We start from the raw sequence: 17,922 nt of genomic DNA on the forward strand, positions 1-17,922 counted from the left end.
TCCAAACGAGCCAGGTGTAAAAACACCCTTACTCGCGGATTTCACTTATATATATATATATATATATATATATATATATATATATATATATATAAATGACCTTGCTTTGCGGGGCCCCCTGGTGGCTCGGGGGCCACTTATATAATGCTTATAGTTAGAAACATCCCTGTGTGTGAACTTGATGGGGAACTAATGTCTTACTGTACGTAGAACAAAATAAAATATATTTATTCTATACTAGATGCTATGCTTTCAGTCAAAAGTGCAAAGTCAGTGGGCATGGCCATGAAGTTTTGGTATTTTCATGCAAGCATGCACTAAGTCTAGGCGCAAGTGGGTTTGGCGAAATTTCGCATACAAAGTGTTAATGGGCTGAGTCAAGTGCAAATTAATTCTGAGGTTCTTCTCCAGTTATTCCAGTGCCTGCGTCCTATTATATAATCAATTTCATGTCAAACCCCAGCAATATAAGCACATTCATAAGCACATTCATAAGAAGTTGGTAGTGTAAATGGTTTTATAAGCATAGAAAATGTGATTCCCTATCTGTCACTCACTCGATGTTGTGTCGATGTAGTGACACTAGGGGTCACTCTTGGGAGCCCAAGACACCTCTGGTCTTTGATAAAAGGCCAATGAAAATTGGCGAGTGGTATTTACCTGCCACTCCCCCGGACATACGGGTATAAAAGGAGCTGGAATGCAACCACTCATTCAGATTTTCTCTTCGGAGCCGAACGGTCACGCTCACTGAGCTGAATTCCCACGACTGTTCATTCACCTCTGCTGGATCTGATGGCGCATTTCAGCGGCTTCTCCCCCCTCTGCACTGGTGCACAGCAGAGAATGCCCCTGGGTGCTTTGGCAGAAATAAGAGTATATTTCTCTAAAAGAGTATATTTCTCTAAAAGAGCGGCACACATGGAACATCTTTTTAAAGACGCGTCTTTTTTTCCTGGTTGCGCTCATTATCTCTCGCCTTCTGACGGTCATGATCACAGTCTTTCGTGTCTGGGCACTGCTCACGCGGAGACAGCATTCGTGGATGGTCATGTTCTCATTGCAAGGACATGTCCATGGCAACGATGCGGTCGCGGCTCGCCTTCGTAAGAAAGCAAGCCACCCCAGAGGCTCCCCACCTCGGTCCTTTTACCCACGGGTATGAGGCCAGCGCGGCTAGCACTGGGGACGATTTGGGGACCCCAATGGGACTGCCTCCACTGGGTATCCCCCTGCGGACCTCCCATTCCCCAGCACGCTCGTCTGCCCCAATCGGGCTTCCGGATGAGTCCTTCGGCTCGTCTCACAGCGAGTTCGACCTCTTATTCGGATCCCACGAAAGTGATGAGCTCTCGAGCGCAGCATCGGAGAGTGGGCTCGTCCAGTTGGACGCGGAAGCCTCAGCTGGGCTCCTCCCTTCGGGGACGATTGCCCATTTACAGGCTGACGTGGAGATGACGACATACTTTCCCGGGCAGCCGCGAGCGTCAGCTAAAGTGGAACCCTCCGCTCTTCCCTGAACCCTTGCAGCTCGATGATTGGTTCCTGGGCTCGCGGCGCCGCTCAAAGCCATGCCCTGCCCCCGTTCCTTTCTTCCCGGAAGTGCATGAAGAGCTGACAAGGTCGTGGGTGGCACTTTTTTACTTTTCCTCACTACCCTCGATGGTGGGGCGGCCAAGGGCTATTCGGCAATCCCCCGGTGGATAAAGGTTCTCGCGGTGCACCTATGCCCGCAGAGCGCCACCACCTGGCGCGGGTGCCCAAAGCCCCCATCCAAGGCCTGTAGGTTTACATCGTCTCTGACAGCCAAGGCCTACGGTGCCGCCGGACAAGCCGCCTCCGCCCTGCACGGCATGGCTCTCCTGCAAGTCCTCCAAGGCGCTAAAGGAACTGTACGAGGGTAGTTCCGCCCTGGGATTGATGCAGGAACTGTGTTCGGTGACTGACCTCGCTCTCCGAGCGACGGAGGTCACAGCACGGTCTTTCGGGCGGACGATGTCCACATTAGTGGTCCAGGAGCACCAACTTTGGCTCAACCTGGTTGAGATGGGTGAAGCCGAGAGGACACGATTCCTTGCTGCCCCCATCTCCCAGGCTGGCCTATTCGGCGACACTGTCAAGGACTTTGCCCAGCAATTCTCGACGGTGGAGCAGCAGACGGAGGCTATCCGGCATATCCTGCCCCGGCGCGGCTCAGGATCCCGCACCCTGTCTACTTGTCGCCAAGGGCGTCCCCCTGCGGTGACTGCACCGGCTCCGCCGCAGCCCGCCCCTTTGGCCCGGCCCCCGGCGTGGAGCCCACCGCAGGAAGCAAACGGCACCCATCTCGCGGCCGCCCAGAACCCGTGAAAGGCTTCAAAGCGCCCTTGAGATGGGCGACCCAGGGACGATGAAACCCGCTGCTCTGGAGCTAGTAAGCAGACCTCTCCATCTTTTGGTTACCTTTGCATTTAATTGCGCTGCATGCCAAAGTGGCTGCAGTACTCAAGAGTTCAGCAAGAGTGGTTTCCTTGTTCCATGGGTCACGTATCCGGTGTGCATGGCCGTCATCACGACCACCGTCCACCACTCTGTTTGGCAGGTTTGGCGCTCCAGCGGTGGTCTCCCGCCCCTGCGCGCCCAGCTGTGGCACAAATCCACCCCCGATGTGAGGACAGGCCTCTTCCTCCCCCATCCCAAGCTGTTCCTGGGGTGGTCACAAGGAGCCAGGTAAGTGCTTCGATGTCCATAGATTCAGCACGGCAACGACGTGGTGTGGCACCTCGAGCTCTGCCCTGCCGCGAGGCCCCACCTGCCGGTACGTCCGACGACGTTGTCCCTTTGGCCCGTGGCTGCGTGCCCGTTGCAAACAGCACCCTAGCCCATTTTGGAGGCGTCTGTCATGACCACAACATGCCTAGAGACCTGCTCTAGGGGAACACCTGCCCATAGAAACGAGAGGTCGGTCCAAGGGCTGAAGAGACGGTGACAGACCGGTGTGATGGCCACGCGATGTGTCCCGCGGCACTATGCCCATCTCGGGACTCGAGTCTGAAGCCAGTGCTGAAGCGGTCTCATATGCATCAACCCAAGGGGGGTGGCCACCGCCGAAGATGCCATATGCCCCAGGAGCCTCTGAAAGAGTTTCAGTGGAACTGCTGTTTTCTGTTTGAACGCCTTCAAACAGGTTAGCACCGACTGTGCACGCTCGTTTGTGAGGCGCGCTCTCAATGAGACCAACTCCAAACCGATAAAAGAGATGCTCTTAACCGGGAGGAGCTTGCTCTTTTCCCAGTTGACCTGAAGCCCTAGTCAGCTGAGGTGTGAGAGCACCAAGTCCATGTGTGCACACAACATGTCCCGAGAGTGAGCTAGGATTAGCCAATTGTTGAGATAGTTGGTGAACTGAATCGCGTAGCCGAGTCGGATGGTCCAGACCAGCTATCACGATGGATTGGAAAGCGCAAGCCACGCATCAAGTTCCGCGCGAGGGGGACCAAAGGGACAATGTCATCGGACGTACCAGCAGGTGGGGCCTCGCGGCGGGGCAGAGCTCGAGGTGCCACACCATGTCGTGGCTGTGCTGAGTCTAGGGACATCGAAGCATTTCCTGGCTCCTTGTGACCACCTCTGGAACAGCCTGGGATGGGGGAGGAAGAGGCCTGTCCTCGCAACCCGTGGAGACTGTCACATTGGGGGCGGATGTGTGCCACAGCTGGGCGCGCAGGGACGGGGAGACCGCCGCTGGAGCGCCAATCCTGCAAGGGAAAAAAGATGGACGGTGGTCGTGATGACGACCGTGCACACCGGGTATGTGACCCAGGGTAGGAGGAAACTGCTCTTTTGCTGAACTGTTGGGTACTGCAGCCACTTGGGCATGTGGCGAAATCAAATGAAAAGGCAAGCGCAGTTCCTGCATCAGATCTGGGGTGGAACTACCCTCGTGCAGTTCTTTTAACGCCTTGGCTTGGTGAACCTGCAGGAGAGCCATGGCGTGCAGGGCAGAGGCGGCTTGTCTAGCAGCGCTGTAGGCCTTGGCCGTCAGGGATGACGTGAACCTACAGGGCTTGGATGGGAGCTTTGGGCATCCACGCCAGGTGGCGGCGCTCTGTGGGCATAGGTGCACCGCGAGCACCTTATCCACCAGGGTAATCACCGTATAGCCCCTGGCCGCCCCGCCATCGAGGGTAGTGAGGGCGGGGGAACTGAGAAATCGGGACCGGGCAGTAAAAGGTGCCTCCCACAATTTTGTCAGCTCCTCGTGCACTCCAGGAAGAAAGGCACTGGAGCGGGGCGCGGCTGCTTTGAGGGGCGCCACAAGCTCAGTAACCAATCATCGAGCCGCCAAGGTTCATGGGAGAGCGGAGGGTTCCACTCTAGCCCGACGCTCGCGGCCGCCCGGGAAAGCATGTCCGTCATCTCTGCATCAGCCTGTGACTGGGCAATCGTCCCCAAAGGGGGGAGCCCAGCTGAGGCTTCTGCATCGGACTGGACAAGCCCGCTCTCCGATGCTGCGCTCGAGAGCTCATCAGCTTCGCGGGCTCCGAACAAGAGGTCGAACTCGCCGTGAGACGAGCCGGCGGACTCATACGAGCGTGCTGGGGAATGGGAGTTCTGCGGGGGGGTAACCGGCGGAGGCGGTCCCATTAGGGTTCCCAAATTGCCCCCAGTGCTAGCCGCGCTTGCTTCAAACCCGTAGGTAGAAGGATTGAGGCGGGGAGCCACTGGGGTGAAAAGCAAGCCGCGACCGCAACATTGCCATGGTCATGTTCTCGCAGTGAGAACATGAGCCATCCATGAACACTGCCTCCATGTGGGTCGCGCCCAGACATGAAAGACAGCGATTGTGACCGTCTGAAGTTGAGAGGTAACGACCGCAACCAGGAATAACATACAATCGGAAAGGCATCTTTAAAAAGACTCGTCTTTAAAAAGACGTTCCGTGTGTGCCACTATTTTAGAGAAATATACTCTTTCAGGAAAATATACTTTCTTTTTTCTGCCGAAGCGCCCAGGGGCGTTCTCTGCAGTGCACCAATGCAGAGGAGGGAGAAGCCGCTGAAATGCGCTGTCAGATCCAGCAGAGGTGAATGAACAGTGAATTCAACTCAGTGAGCATGACCGTTCGGCTCCGAAGTGAAAATCTGAATGAGTGGTTGCATACCAGCTCCTTTTATACCCGTATGTCCGGGGGAGTGGCATGCCAATACCACTCGCCAATTTTCATTGGCCTTTTATCAAAGACCAGAGGTGTCTCGGGCTCCCAAGAGTGACCCCTAGTGTCACTACATCGACACAACGTCGAGTGAGTGACAGATAGGGAACCAGACTTTTAAATATTACATTTTGTAAATGCAACAACTGGAATTGTTCGGTTGAAGGGGGTACCAAACTGTGAATCCTAAACAAAACAGTTTGGTGAATACATGTTTACACTTTAGCTTCCACTGAGCTGACAACAAAGTAGCTACGTGATTAGCTAGTTAGCTATAAGCTCGTTGTCACGGAGAGCAAAAAATGGACTTTATTTACTTTCCAGCATTGTGTCTCACCAAATACGTAATAACACAACCTGAAATCAACACTCACCACACACAATCCACCACCGCACTGTTGTCTACTGAGCTGCAAAAAGATGCTCTGATGTTTACCTTTCAATCTGCTACATTACTGACTGCACTGACAAACTATACAGTAGCTGGCTAACACAGCAAACAGATGTGATAAACAGGAGTGACATGGTTGTCAGGCACAGGGTTAACATTATATTAGTTATATAAAATGATGGAGTCATTGTTTATTAACTTAACAGTATGTATTTCACAAACTAGTTAGCAGCTTACCTTGAAAACACCGCTCAACTCACTCCACCCTGTATGCAGAACCACCATCAGTTCAGAGTCAGCTCTGTAAACAATGGAGTCGGAGCGCGCTCTGCTGGACAAACTACGTAATGACACCAATTCTAAAGCATCGTTTTCTGCATTATATGTTCTGAAAAAAGTTTTCATATTGGCGCATATTGGTAAACATATACGCTGATACGATATATCGGTGAAAGGCTAATATACCGTTATATTGGTCGGGCACTAGTATGAACTATATATTCTATCCCCTAACCCTACCCCTAAACCTAACTCTCACAAAACAAAATTACATTTTCAAAAAAACATAGTTTAGTATGTTTTTTAAGAGATTTGAATTATGGGGACACTAGAAATGTCCTCATAAACCACATTTATGGCATAATACACTTGTAATTACCAGTTTGTAACCTAAAAAAAAAAAAATGTCCTCGTAAACCTCCCAAACCTGCCCACACACACATACAGGTTTGTTTCACTATATTAGTGAGGACATCTCATAGACTTCCATTGATTTCATAGCGGGCTGAAGATATATTCTATCCTCTAACCCTACCTCAAAACCTAACCCTCGCAGAAACCTGTGCATATATGTAGATTTAAAGCTAAACTTTAAGATTTATGAGCCTTTTTTACTACTGAGGACCACCTAAAATGTCTTCACTAGTGGGTTTTCAACCAGTTTCACTATATTAGTGAGGACATTATATAGTATTATATAGGACATTGTTTAGCCAAACATGTACACGCACACACACAAAGAGAGAGAGAGAGAGAGAGAGAGAGAGAGATTTTTTTTTATTTTTCAAAATTCTTTATTTAACAAAAAAATATTTATATAAAATCAATACAAAAATATTTTTAAATCCATTATATAAAAGTGCAAAGTGAAGTTCATTTTCAATAACAGAACACAAAATTCCTTTATGACACCATATTCCTTCAAAAACTGTTAGAGAGTCCATAGCTTTGTAAAAATGAAAATCAATTGAAAGTCTTGATTTAATCAAAGTTGCGAATACCTTTTCAACATTATATTCTCTGTTTTGCTCAATTTGATCTTTTCTACTAATGTGGCTACATTTTGGCTTTACCCAGAATACAATTTAACAACTGACACTCATATTTTCATTTTTGAACATATTTAAACCCCAAAATAAAAGTTTGTACAGAAAACTCTTCATTAAAACATTTAAAAAAGATTTTGCAAAACATCAAATAAAGGCTTCAGCCTTAAACAGTGCATAAAAGTGTGAAAAACAGTCTCTCATTGAAAACAAAAAGGACAGTCTTGACCAACACTTGGATTTAAAACAGAAATAAAAGCATTAACCACAATAATACCATGTAGAATTCGTCATTGTAAGTCTCCAGCTCTTTTAATTAATGGTGGCTTGTAAAGTGCTCTCCACTCTGGACTAACATTGTTACTCATCTTAAAAACATCATGCCATGGTGTATCAGCTCTTCCATTTAAACCTTTTTTGTTAAAAGATTTTACACAAGCTTTATAAAAAATGTTACCACTACTTTCATGCAAATCCATATCTGTCAACTTTTCAAATTCCAAACAAAATCCTGTGTATTCACCTAAATTTGGTGAAAGAAGCAGATTTGGAAAACTGTCTTTTTCCATTAGGGATGAACTCTCCTTTACAGTAACCTTGAAGCAATTTGTTTTCTTCTTCTGTAATACCAGACTGTAGTTTCTGTAGTACATGCGCAACAACTCGAATGGATTTAACCCTTAAAAAATCACCTACATCATTGACTTTTCCAAAACTTGGCCCAGCCAATTATATTAAACATCCAAGTGTTGTGATCTTGGATTTGATGAATGCTGTAGTCACTGTCCCACATGCGCCTAGAATGTCCAAAGGTTCAGGTAGATCAAAGGTTCTTTCAATAACCAGAATAAAGAAAGTGTAGAATCAGTCCTTTTCACTTGAAAGAGGGCCCATACTTTAAAAAGATTCCTATAAAACTCCAGCATCCTGGACGTGTTTATTTTTTGGGGATCTAAAAAGAACAATGATTTATCCAGACAAAGTCCTTCAGCAGTCTTTAAAATCATACTGGCCACTGGTCTCCAGCTTAAGTTCTCTGGCCCAATGAGAAATCACTGTATGAATTGTAGTCGAAAAGCTGCAGTCCTACTTTGCAAATGTACAAGTCCTTGCCCTCCTTCTTCTTTAGGTAAATACAGTACATTATATGGTATCTAATGCATTTTCTCCCAAAAAAATCTATTAAAAGAGACTGAACTTTTGCAAGTAACCATGCAGGTGGACCAATACAAGCCAGTCTGTGCCATAAAGAAGAGGCCACCAAATTATTAATAATCAGAGTGCGTCCTCTATATGATAAATTCTTAACAATCCATGTCCATTTCGTAAGACGACCTTTAAGTTTTTCAATTATTCCCTCCCAGTTTTTTTTTAACAATTCTGTCATCTCCTAAAAACACTCCTAAATATCTTAAACCATCTTTTTTCCAACTTAACCCATTTGGGAGTATTGGTATTGCTCTTTCCCACTTTCCTACTAACACTGCTTTGCTTTTACCCCAGTTAATTCTTGCTGAAGAAATAGTTTCAATGTCTCTCAATGTTTTTAATAATAAGTCCACATCATTTTGTTTATTAAGTATTATGATAACGTTATCAGCGTATGATGATAAACAGAAAGTGCTTGTACAGGCTTGTAAAGATACCCCTTCTAAAACTCTTCTCAATTTATTCAAAAGTGGTTCTATTGCCAATGTGTAAAGTATCCCTGACAGAGGACACCCCTGTCTTACCCCACGACATACTTTAAAAGGAGCACATAAGCCACCTTTAATTTTCAGTAAACTCTCAATGTCATTGTATAAAATTTTAATATAACCTATAAAATCAGAACTAAAACCAAATGCTTGTAAAGTTTTCCACAGACAGTCATGTTCTACACAATCAAACACTTTCTCCTGATCTAAGGAAATCAAACCTTTATCTATACCCATCATTTTAGAAACATCAAATAAATCTCTTATCAAATGGCTATTATCACAAATTTATCTTCCAGTTACACAGTAGGACTGACCAGAGTGAATTACTTCCTCCAAAACCCTTCCTAGTCTGGTATTCTCAGTCTCCAACACTTTTGAGAGCAATTTATAGTCACAGCACAATAAAGATATAGGTCACCAGTTCTTTATGTCTCTCACATCACCTTTTTGGCAAAAAGGTAAGGACCGCTCTTCTACAGCTCAGAGGCAGAAGTCCTCCGACTAGACTGTCATTGAGAATTGCCCGCAGATCCTCCCCTGTCACAGGCCAAAAGGCTTTATAGAACTCAACTGGGATTCCATCTATCCCAGGAGCCTTGCCATTCTCCATACTTCATGCAGTTCTCCCAGGCCTATGGCTTTCTTGAGTGCTGCATTAGAGTCTTCAGAGATCTTTGGCAGCTCTCCAAAAAAAAAAAAAAAACAAAAAAAAAAACTGTTCAACAACCTGATCTTCCTTGTGCTCACAACTATAAAGATTTTCATAAAACATGATTGCTCTTTTCCGAATTTCAATAGGATCTGATACAAGATAACTGGTCTCAGAAAATAAAGAATGTATAAAGCGTTTCTGACTGTTCTTTTTTTCTAGACTAAAGAAGAAATTTGACGGCACATCCATCTGGTCTATATCTTTAAACCGTGATCGAACTAGCGCCCCTTGTGCTTTCACCCTTTGTATGTCAGACAAAACAGATTTAAAAAAAAAAAAAAAGGGATTCAATATGTGTTTGATTTCCATTAGACTGTGCCACTTCTTGGAATTTGAGAATTTCATGTACTAAAACTTTTAAATATTTAATCGTATCTTTTGTGACATTGTGAGAATACCGTTGACATAATTGCTTAATTTGTGTTTTACCAAACTCCCACAATTTTTGCAAAGACTGAAACTGAGATTTTTCATTCCTAAAATTTTCTAAATTTTTTTTAGATGTATCTCTAAAATGTACGTCACCTAGTAAATTTGTATTAAAATGCCAATAAGCACTTTTTGGCTTCACAGAGTTTAAAGTTACTGTACATATGACAAGACTGTGATCTGAGAACCCAACTGGGGTTATGAAACATTTCTTAAAAAAAAAAACTAAGATGATGTTCAAAACTATAAAATCTACCTTGTCTTGCTAATGACAGTATGCTGTCATGGGCATATGCCCATGTGTACTGCCTTAAGTTCCCATTTAAACTCCTCCATACATCACATAAATCATTTGTTTCGATCAACTGAATGAGTCGTTTTCGAGAAAGCAAATGTGGTTCTACATGATTTCTGTCCATATTATTTTCAACACAATTAAAGTCTCCACCCAGAAATAAATGCTCTTCACCATTACATTTATCCAAAGTTACACACAGAGTACCTAAAACACCATTCTTTCTGCTGGTAGGGTTGGGGCATACACACAAATAAAAACAATGATATGGTTCACAAACTGGGCTCGAATCTTTAGCAGTCTACCTTTCACAACCTCTTCCATCTCACAAGAGATAGGAATAAAACTATTTGCAAATAAAATGGCAACACCTCCACCAAGTGAGGTTTTATGACTTAAAAAAGAGAGACCTTTAAATTCCAACCGAACTCCATGGATTAAAGGCTCCTCTAGTAACCAGTGAAGAGAACAATAAAAAGACTCCAAACTTTAAGGCGGTTCCGATAAAACACTGGCATACCAGAAGTGTCCAGTTTAAGAGGGTCCATCAGAAAAATTGATTTTTCTAGTCCCAGTCCTCCAAGGCTTTGTAATATGACACACTCAACAGCTCGCCAATTAAGATCAGATGTTCTAGCTAGAAGTCTCTGCACAAAACTCAAATGAAAAGATGCCGTTATGCTTTGCAGATGTATCAGACCATGGCCGCCCTCTTCTTTAGACAGATACAGAACACACTGTGGGACTCAGGGTAATTTATCCAAGAAGAAGTCTACTAAGACGGCCTGAATTTTTGTCAGCAGGTGTGGAGGAGGATCTACACAGGCAAGAATGTGCCACAGAGAAGATGCCACTAAATTATTTACAACCAGTGTGTGGCCTCTATATGTTATGTTTGGAATTAACCACTTCCATTTTTCCAGGTGCCCTTTGACTTTTTCAACAGCTCCTTCCGAATTTCTTTGTACAGTCATTTCATCACCCAAAAACACTCCTAGATACTTAAAACCTTCTTTTCCCCCTGGAGTTCGCTAGTTCGCTAGTTCGAATCCCAGGGCGTGCTGAGTGACTCCAGCCAGGTCTCCTAAGCAACCAAATTGGCCCGGTTGCTAGGGAGGGTAGAGTCACATGGGGTAACCTCCACATGGTCGCTATAATGTGGTTTGTTCTCGGTGGGGCGCATGGTGAATTGAGCGTGGTTGCCGCGGTGGATGGCATGAAGCCTCCACACGCGCTATGTCTCCGTTGCAACGCGCTCAACAAGCCACGTGATAAGATGCGTGGGTTGACTGTCTCAGACGCGGAGGCAACTGGGATTCGTCCTCCACCACCCGGACTGAGGCGAATCACTATGCGACCACGAGGACTTAGAGCGCATTGGGAATTGGGGATTCCAAATTGGGAGAAAAAGGGGAAAAATCCCCCTCCCCCCCAAAAAAAACCTTCTTTTTCCCAAAATAAACCATCAGGAAGTTTTGGTTTCCCATTTGACCACTTTTCAAGCAGCAGTGTTTCACTTTTATTCCAGTTTACCTTTGCAGAAATACAAACTAATTTTAATAAAGTCTGTACATCACTTTGCTTACTAATCATAACTACTACGTCATCAGCATAAGCTGACAAAAGAAAACTACTTTTACAATTTGGCAAACATATACCATCAAGTTTGATTCTTATTTGTTGCAATAATGGTACTATCGCCAAAGAATAAAGCATTCCAGACAAAGAACACCACTGTCTAACACCTCTTTGAGCACTAGAAGGAGCACATAAACAACCGTTCACCTTGAGTATACTCTCAACTTCACTAAAGAGGACCCTTACCTGATTTATAAAATCTAAAAGCCGCTAAAACTCTTCATAAATAAGGATGCTCAACACGGTCAAAAGCCTTTTCTTGATCTAGCGAAATTAAACTAGAATCTAAATTTAACAGCTTGGAGACATCTAAAACGTCCTGAATCAGGGAAATATTATCAAAAATGCACCTACTCACTTTCACAATTTTACTCTGATCTGAGTTCACTTTTTTTAATACATTTTCATAAAAACAAACTGCTCTCCTACAAATGTCGGGTCTGCTAGTAGCACTCTAGACACACAGTAGGTCTGATCGGGATGGATGACTTGGTCCAGCACTCCAGCCAGCCTATTAGCTAAAACCTTAGAAAGCAGTTTGTAGTTTGTAGCAAAGGACTACAGGACAAAGGGCGCCAACTCTTAATGTCTGTAAGGTCGCCTTTTTTAGGCAAGAGAGTAAGGACTGCTCTACGGAAACTCAATGGCAGCCGCCCTCCAGCCAAGCTGCCATTTAGTACCTGCAGCATATCCTCTCCTACCTCTGACCAGAATGACTTGTAAAAGTCAACTGGAAGACCATCGATTCCTGGTGCCCTTCCAGACTCCATACCTTGGAGGGCCTTGTACAATTCTCTCACACTAAAAACACCTGCGAGTTTCACATTGGCTTTCTCTGACACCTGGGGTAAATTGTCAAAGAAGTCACTTTCACCCTTTTACTCTGATCTGAGTTCACTTTTTTTAATACATTTTCATGAAAACAAACTGCTCTCCTACGAATGTCAGGTCTGCTAGTAGCACTCCAGACTCAGAGCTTAAAGCATGAATTACACTGTTCTGCCCAATGGTTTTCTCCAGATTAAATTAAAATATGGACAGTGCATCCATCTGATCCATGCTATGAAACCGTGACCAGACCAGAGCTCCCTGTGTTTTAACCCCCAATAAGTCAGCCAACTGAGTCTTTTTATTTAGAAGAGATTCCATATAACCTTGATCTCCAGTAGACTCAGCCAACTCCTGTAATTTTATAATATCAGTCTCCAAGGCTTTCATAGACTGGGTTAACTCTTTAGTGACATTTTGAGTATGTTGTTGAGAAATGTTTTATCTGAGCCTTCCCAAAATCCCACCACTGTTGTAACGATTTAAAAGATGTCTTTGTGGTTCTAAAATCATCCCAAAAAAGTTTTGAAAGTGTCTCTAAAATACTTGTCACTTAGTAAAGTGCTGTTAAAATGCCAATATGCACTCTTCGGCTTAATAGAACTTAAAAAGACAGAACACTGCACCATGCTATGACCTGAAAGGCTTGATGGGGTAATAAAACATATTCTAACAGTACTAAAATGGTGTTTAAAAACATAAAACCTATCTAGTCTTGCTAGAGAAATCACACTATCACGAACATTAACCCAAGTATATTGCTTTTGTCTCCCATTGAATTGTCTCCATACATCACTTAGCTCACGTGTCTTAATGAGTTATATGTTTGCGGGAAGGCAAATGAGGTTCAATGTGATTCCTATCCAAACTCGATTTTGTGCAATTAAAATCACCACCCAAAAATAAGTATTCTTCAGTATAGCAATTTTGCACACACAGATATAAAAAAATTCAAAAACAGCTTTTACTTTCAGAAGTCTACATTTTATGATTTCTTCAACCTGGTACGAACATGGGCTAAAACTTTTAGCAAACAGAATGGCAACTCCCCCACTAAGTGAAGTGTTGTGACTTAAAACAGAAATTCCATCCCATTCCCTTGCCCAATCAATAGCATTTAAGTTATTGTGTGTCTCTTGTAACAAAACAATGTCCAACTTTTTCTGTTGAATCACTTCAAACAACTCTGCCCTTTTTCGCAATTCTCTTGCACCATTCAAATTCAAGGATGCTATATTCACTTCACTCAAACTTGAAAATATTGATAATAATAAGCACACTCCCCAAAAAACTGCCACTCCATTAAAGTTCATGCACTTAAGCTTTCTCACTGCCATCATTGATTAATTCAGAATTAAGTTTTCTCACTATCTTCTTCAGACAATACACTTCTTTATTTGTGAAACATCCCTCCATCATCAGACACCTAGTTTTCTCAACAAACTGTTTTATACCTGGAAAATATTCACTAACACACACCGCTCTTTTATTTTTGGTTGATCTGAGAAAAAGCTTAATATCATCCACATCATAACTACAACTAGAAACGTCGCTCTGAAAGAAACTAACGCTGGAATCAGATAACTCGCTGTCACTTTCTGTTTCATCCTGATCAATAAACTCTTCCACGTCTGCCTTCTTTGCTTGTCTAACATCCTGAGTTGTAATGTTTCTTCCGTTTCAATGGAACTTTAAACACAATCTGCTCCGTCTCCATTTCAATGCCATCATCATTTCATAAAGTCCTTGAAACCATCTGTGTTTCATTTTCTGAACCATTGTCTGTTTGCTTTTCTCAGTAATGGGTTCTTGCGCACAAATTTTTGACACTTCTGCAGAAGCAGATTTGTTTTCCGTAACTGTGTTTTTAGAGTCAGTTATCTTAATCTCCACACTTTCACCTGCAATCAGATCCTCGTCGGTTTTCCCCTCTGCTGCACCTGACTCCGTCACAGCCGGACCGGCTTTAGAAAGTCCTGCTTCAGATGACTCGGCTCTATTTACATTTGTATGACTTTAGTCATTAACTTCACAACTATCAACCTGTAAGTTGTTTAGGATTTCTTTGTTTTTATCAGGAAAAATGCAGACAAAAAGCCCCGCTTTCCCACAACCAAAACACATCATTTTGTCCGTTGTTACAAAAATGACATAATCAAACTCATCAACGCGAAAATGCAAATCCAGATCTAACTTATTATCACCTTTATTGATCATATAAACAAATTGCCTAAAAGAAACATGTTTTAGTGATGGGCATTCACTGCCAATAGGTATTTTTTTTGATGGGCGAGACCAGTTTGCCATAGCAAGAAAGAGTTTTCACCAGTACTTCATCGCTTATGAACGGCGGGCCATTAGACAAAGTGACTTTCTTTGATGGCATTGAAAGTAGAAGAACAGGAGTAAAGAGATTGTCAATGACTATTCCATGCTCAACCAAATAATTTGCTTTTTCAATGGTGTTGAGAAAGATGACAGTAGCATTATTCATTCTGGAGGCAGACATGATACATGCATGCCTTACAACCTTGCCTGCAGGCAGGCAACACTCCTCCACGCTCACCACGGATGTCACCTTCACTCCATGGTGCCGCGTGAGACTACTCAAACACCACACCCCAGGGGCCGTCATGCTTCCCCAATAAAACAGGTAGCATGCGGCCCAAACAAAAATACAAACCAAGAAAAGAACTATATAACTATAATCACAGAAAAGAGAAAAAGAAAATTAATGAAAAATAATCACTCACAGAGTTTCAACTCACAATCACACTCAAAACGCTCCTCCCACTCGCTCCCAGCATGCACTCAGACAGAGAGAGAGAGAGAGAGAGAGAGAATGTTAAGCACATACTATATCACAAGGTAATTTTTATTTGGTATTTTGCTATTTTACAGGCTTTTCATATATGCGCAGTATCACTTTCCATTGTGTTGGTCTTTTGAAAAATCCATTTAAATAATAAAAGACAGTTCCCTAATGACATCATCATCCAGGAAGTGAAATCATTTTGGTGGGGAAACAAACCTACAATCATCAGTAAGTATTAACAATGAATTTTGTGATGTTATGTGGTTTTTGTGTTTTCTCACTTTAAAACACTCTAAAAATCTAAATAAACTTTAAATTGACATCGTCATATAAGCTATCTGTCAATCCCTCACTGAGCAATGGCTAAAGCTCTTTATTTGCATAGTGTTAATGTTCTTGCCATTCTGTAAATAACCATGTTATAATTAAGAAAAGAAGTGCCTGTTCTTGATCAGTGCATGTTTCTAAAAGTCTTCCTTAAATTACAACACAAGCATATTCATTTAAGTTAATTAAGTCACATTATTTAAGTTAAATATGATGGCAAATCCAAGCTGAAAACTGAATATGTTGAGAAATTAAATCATATGCTGTTTAAAAATATGAATTACCTAACAAATGCAATTTCTTTAAATAAGTAAAAAAAAAAAAAAAAAAAAAAAAAAAACAGATTTGTGGCTAATGCAGAGATACTCTTCTTAAAACTTAAAATAGTGACCCCTGTTGAACTTCACGGGGAACCATACACAAAAGGGTTAAAGTCGGCATGAAACGGAAGTTGGGACCGACTTCTGTATTGTGACGTATTTTTGAGTGAAACAGCTTATCAAACAAGAAAAAAAAAAAAATGTATGACGGGGATTTGAGTTTATCCATTGGTTGTTGATTGGCTTGTGAAAATATGGGCATTGCATAGCGGAACGGAGGAAGATGTGAATGTGAGTTTGCACTGGACACACACACCCCTGCCACCATGCCGCTCAAGTCATAGCCAGTTATCGATGAAATTGAGCAGCGCTCGCAACACATTTATGATCAAAATGACAACATAAACGCACAAGCACAAAATAAGTCTTTGCTTACAAAGAGGCTGCAGCCGTTGAAAAATGAGTGAGTAAAAGATATAGACAAATTTTAACGTTTTGAATCACAATACACTAAATATAAAGGGGAAAATAAACACTCATGCTGTGCATCCCAAGATAACTGCATTCAAAAATATAAATAAACTCCAGAGACATCCGAAGCATTGTATTCATTAGTGATTACTTCAGCAATTCAGCCGTGAAATGTCTGGAACACAACTGTGAATTTGCCATTATTCCTCATCATTCGAAGTGTAAATTCAAGCCAGCTGACCCGTAACCAAGGAAGTTTTGGTTAAGGAATGATAGTTTTGAAGGAAAACAGATGAAAATACACCTTGCCATCTTCAACAACATGCGACTGAAACTTTGTTGAACTCTACGCAAGGTTATACTCTACGATTTTTTTTACCTCGTAATCTTTAATCAAAATTAAAGATTACGAGGTAAAAAAAAAAGAATAAAATAAAACATATGCATGGATGAATCATTCACAATAAGATCAATAACATGCATTAAGAAAATAGGGAGAATTTCCATTTCATGCCGACTTTAAATTACAGAAAAACATTCAGGCTCCTGCAGGACCCAGATGTGGCATGTTTCCTGCGCTTGGTGTTTGGGGAGTGACAATTGGCCAATTAAGTGCTGCATTGCAAGTGTTTAATAGTTTGCTTTGAGAGTGTGTGTTTATGCACGCTGCAAGCATTTGCTTGATTGGTTTTCCCAGGTCTGGTTATGAGGTAAGACGCTACTAAAACAATGGAAATTTCATGCTAAAATGTCAAGGTTTTAAGCTTGTGAAGCAGCAAAGTAAAGACCTATTTCTGAGTTCAATGATATTGCTTGTTGTTGTTTATAATGCACATGTTGTTGAGGAGCCTATTAACAGTTTATAAGGAAAAATGGTTTACTGTGGATTTAAAGTGCTCTTGTTTATTGTCAGAGGGACAGAACACTTTTATTTCAGAATAAAGACTGCATCATTGTGCCTGTGGCTCTGTGTAAATCAATTGGCCTAAATGCACGAAGGTGGCAAGTCTACTGTGTATGCAACAAATGTCAAATTACATGCTATAAATTATGCAAAAACTTAAAGATATGTATGACCTTTATAATTTGTAATGCTATCAGTTGAATGTGATGACTACACTGCAAAAAAATAAAATAAATAAATAAAATGTCTTTATCAGTATTTTTGTATATTTTCCAGTAAAAAATATCTAAATTAAATATTTAAGATTCTTAACCCAATGTATTAACTAGAGAAGCAAAATTATAAGATTATATGACATTATGACTTGATTACTGAGAATATTTATTGGATGTTTATTTTTATTACCCCACTGGCAAACTGTCTTAAGCGTAAACCTCATTAAATTTAGTTGTATGCTTAAGCCATAACTATTTTCCATATATATATATATATATATATATATATATGGAAAATAGTGCATTTAGAGTGGAAATATGTCACATGGTCTTACCGAGTCTTGTCGGAAGTATGTCA

General features: G+C 42.3%; 1 protein-coding gene across 2 annotated transcripts in view; it reads left to right on the plus strand.

Annotated features, from left to right (window-relative positions):
* LOC127432643 (lysophosphatidic acid receptor 1-A) overlaps nt 1-17,922 on the plus strand; it is a 63,719-nt gene that overhangs the window by 16,729 nt on the left and 29,068 nt on the right. The window contains exon 2 of one of the 2 annotated variants that reach the window (XM_051683961.1): nt 15,414-15,555. The exons of the other annotated variant lie outside the window; for it this stretch is intronic. The gene's annotated coding sequence lies outside the window, so the exon portion shown is untranslated. The remainder of the gene's footprint in view (nt 1-15,413; nt 15,556-17,922) is intronic. 2 annotated transcript variants of the gene reach the window in all.

The sequence above is a fragment of the Myxocyprinus asiaticus genome, chromosome 42, assembly GCF_019703515.2.
Source record: "Myxocyprinus asiaticus isolate MX2 ecotype Aquarium Trade chromosome 42, UBuf_Myxa_2, whole genome shotgun sequence".
In the NCBI taxonomy this organism is placed as follows: Eukaryota; Metazoa; Chordata; class Actinopteri; order Cypriniformes; family Catostomidae; genus Myxocyprinus; species Myxocyprinus asiaticus.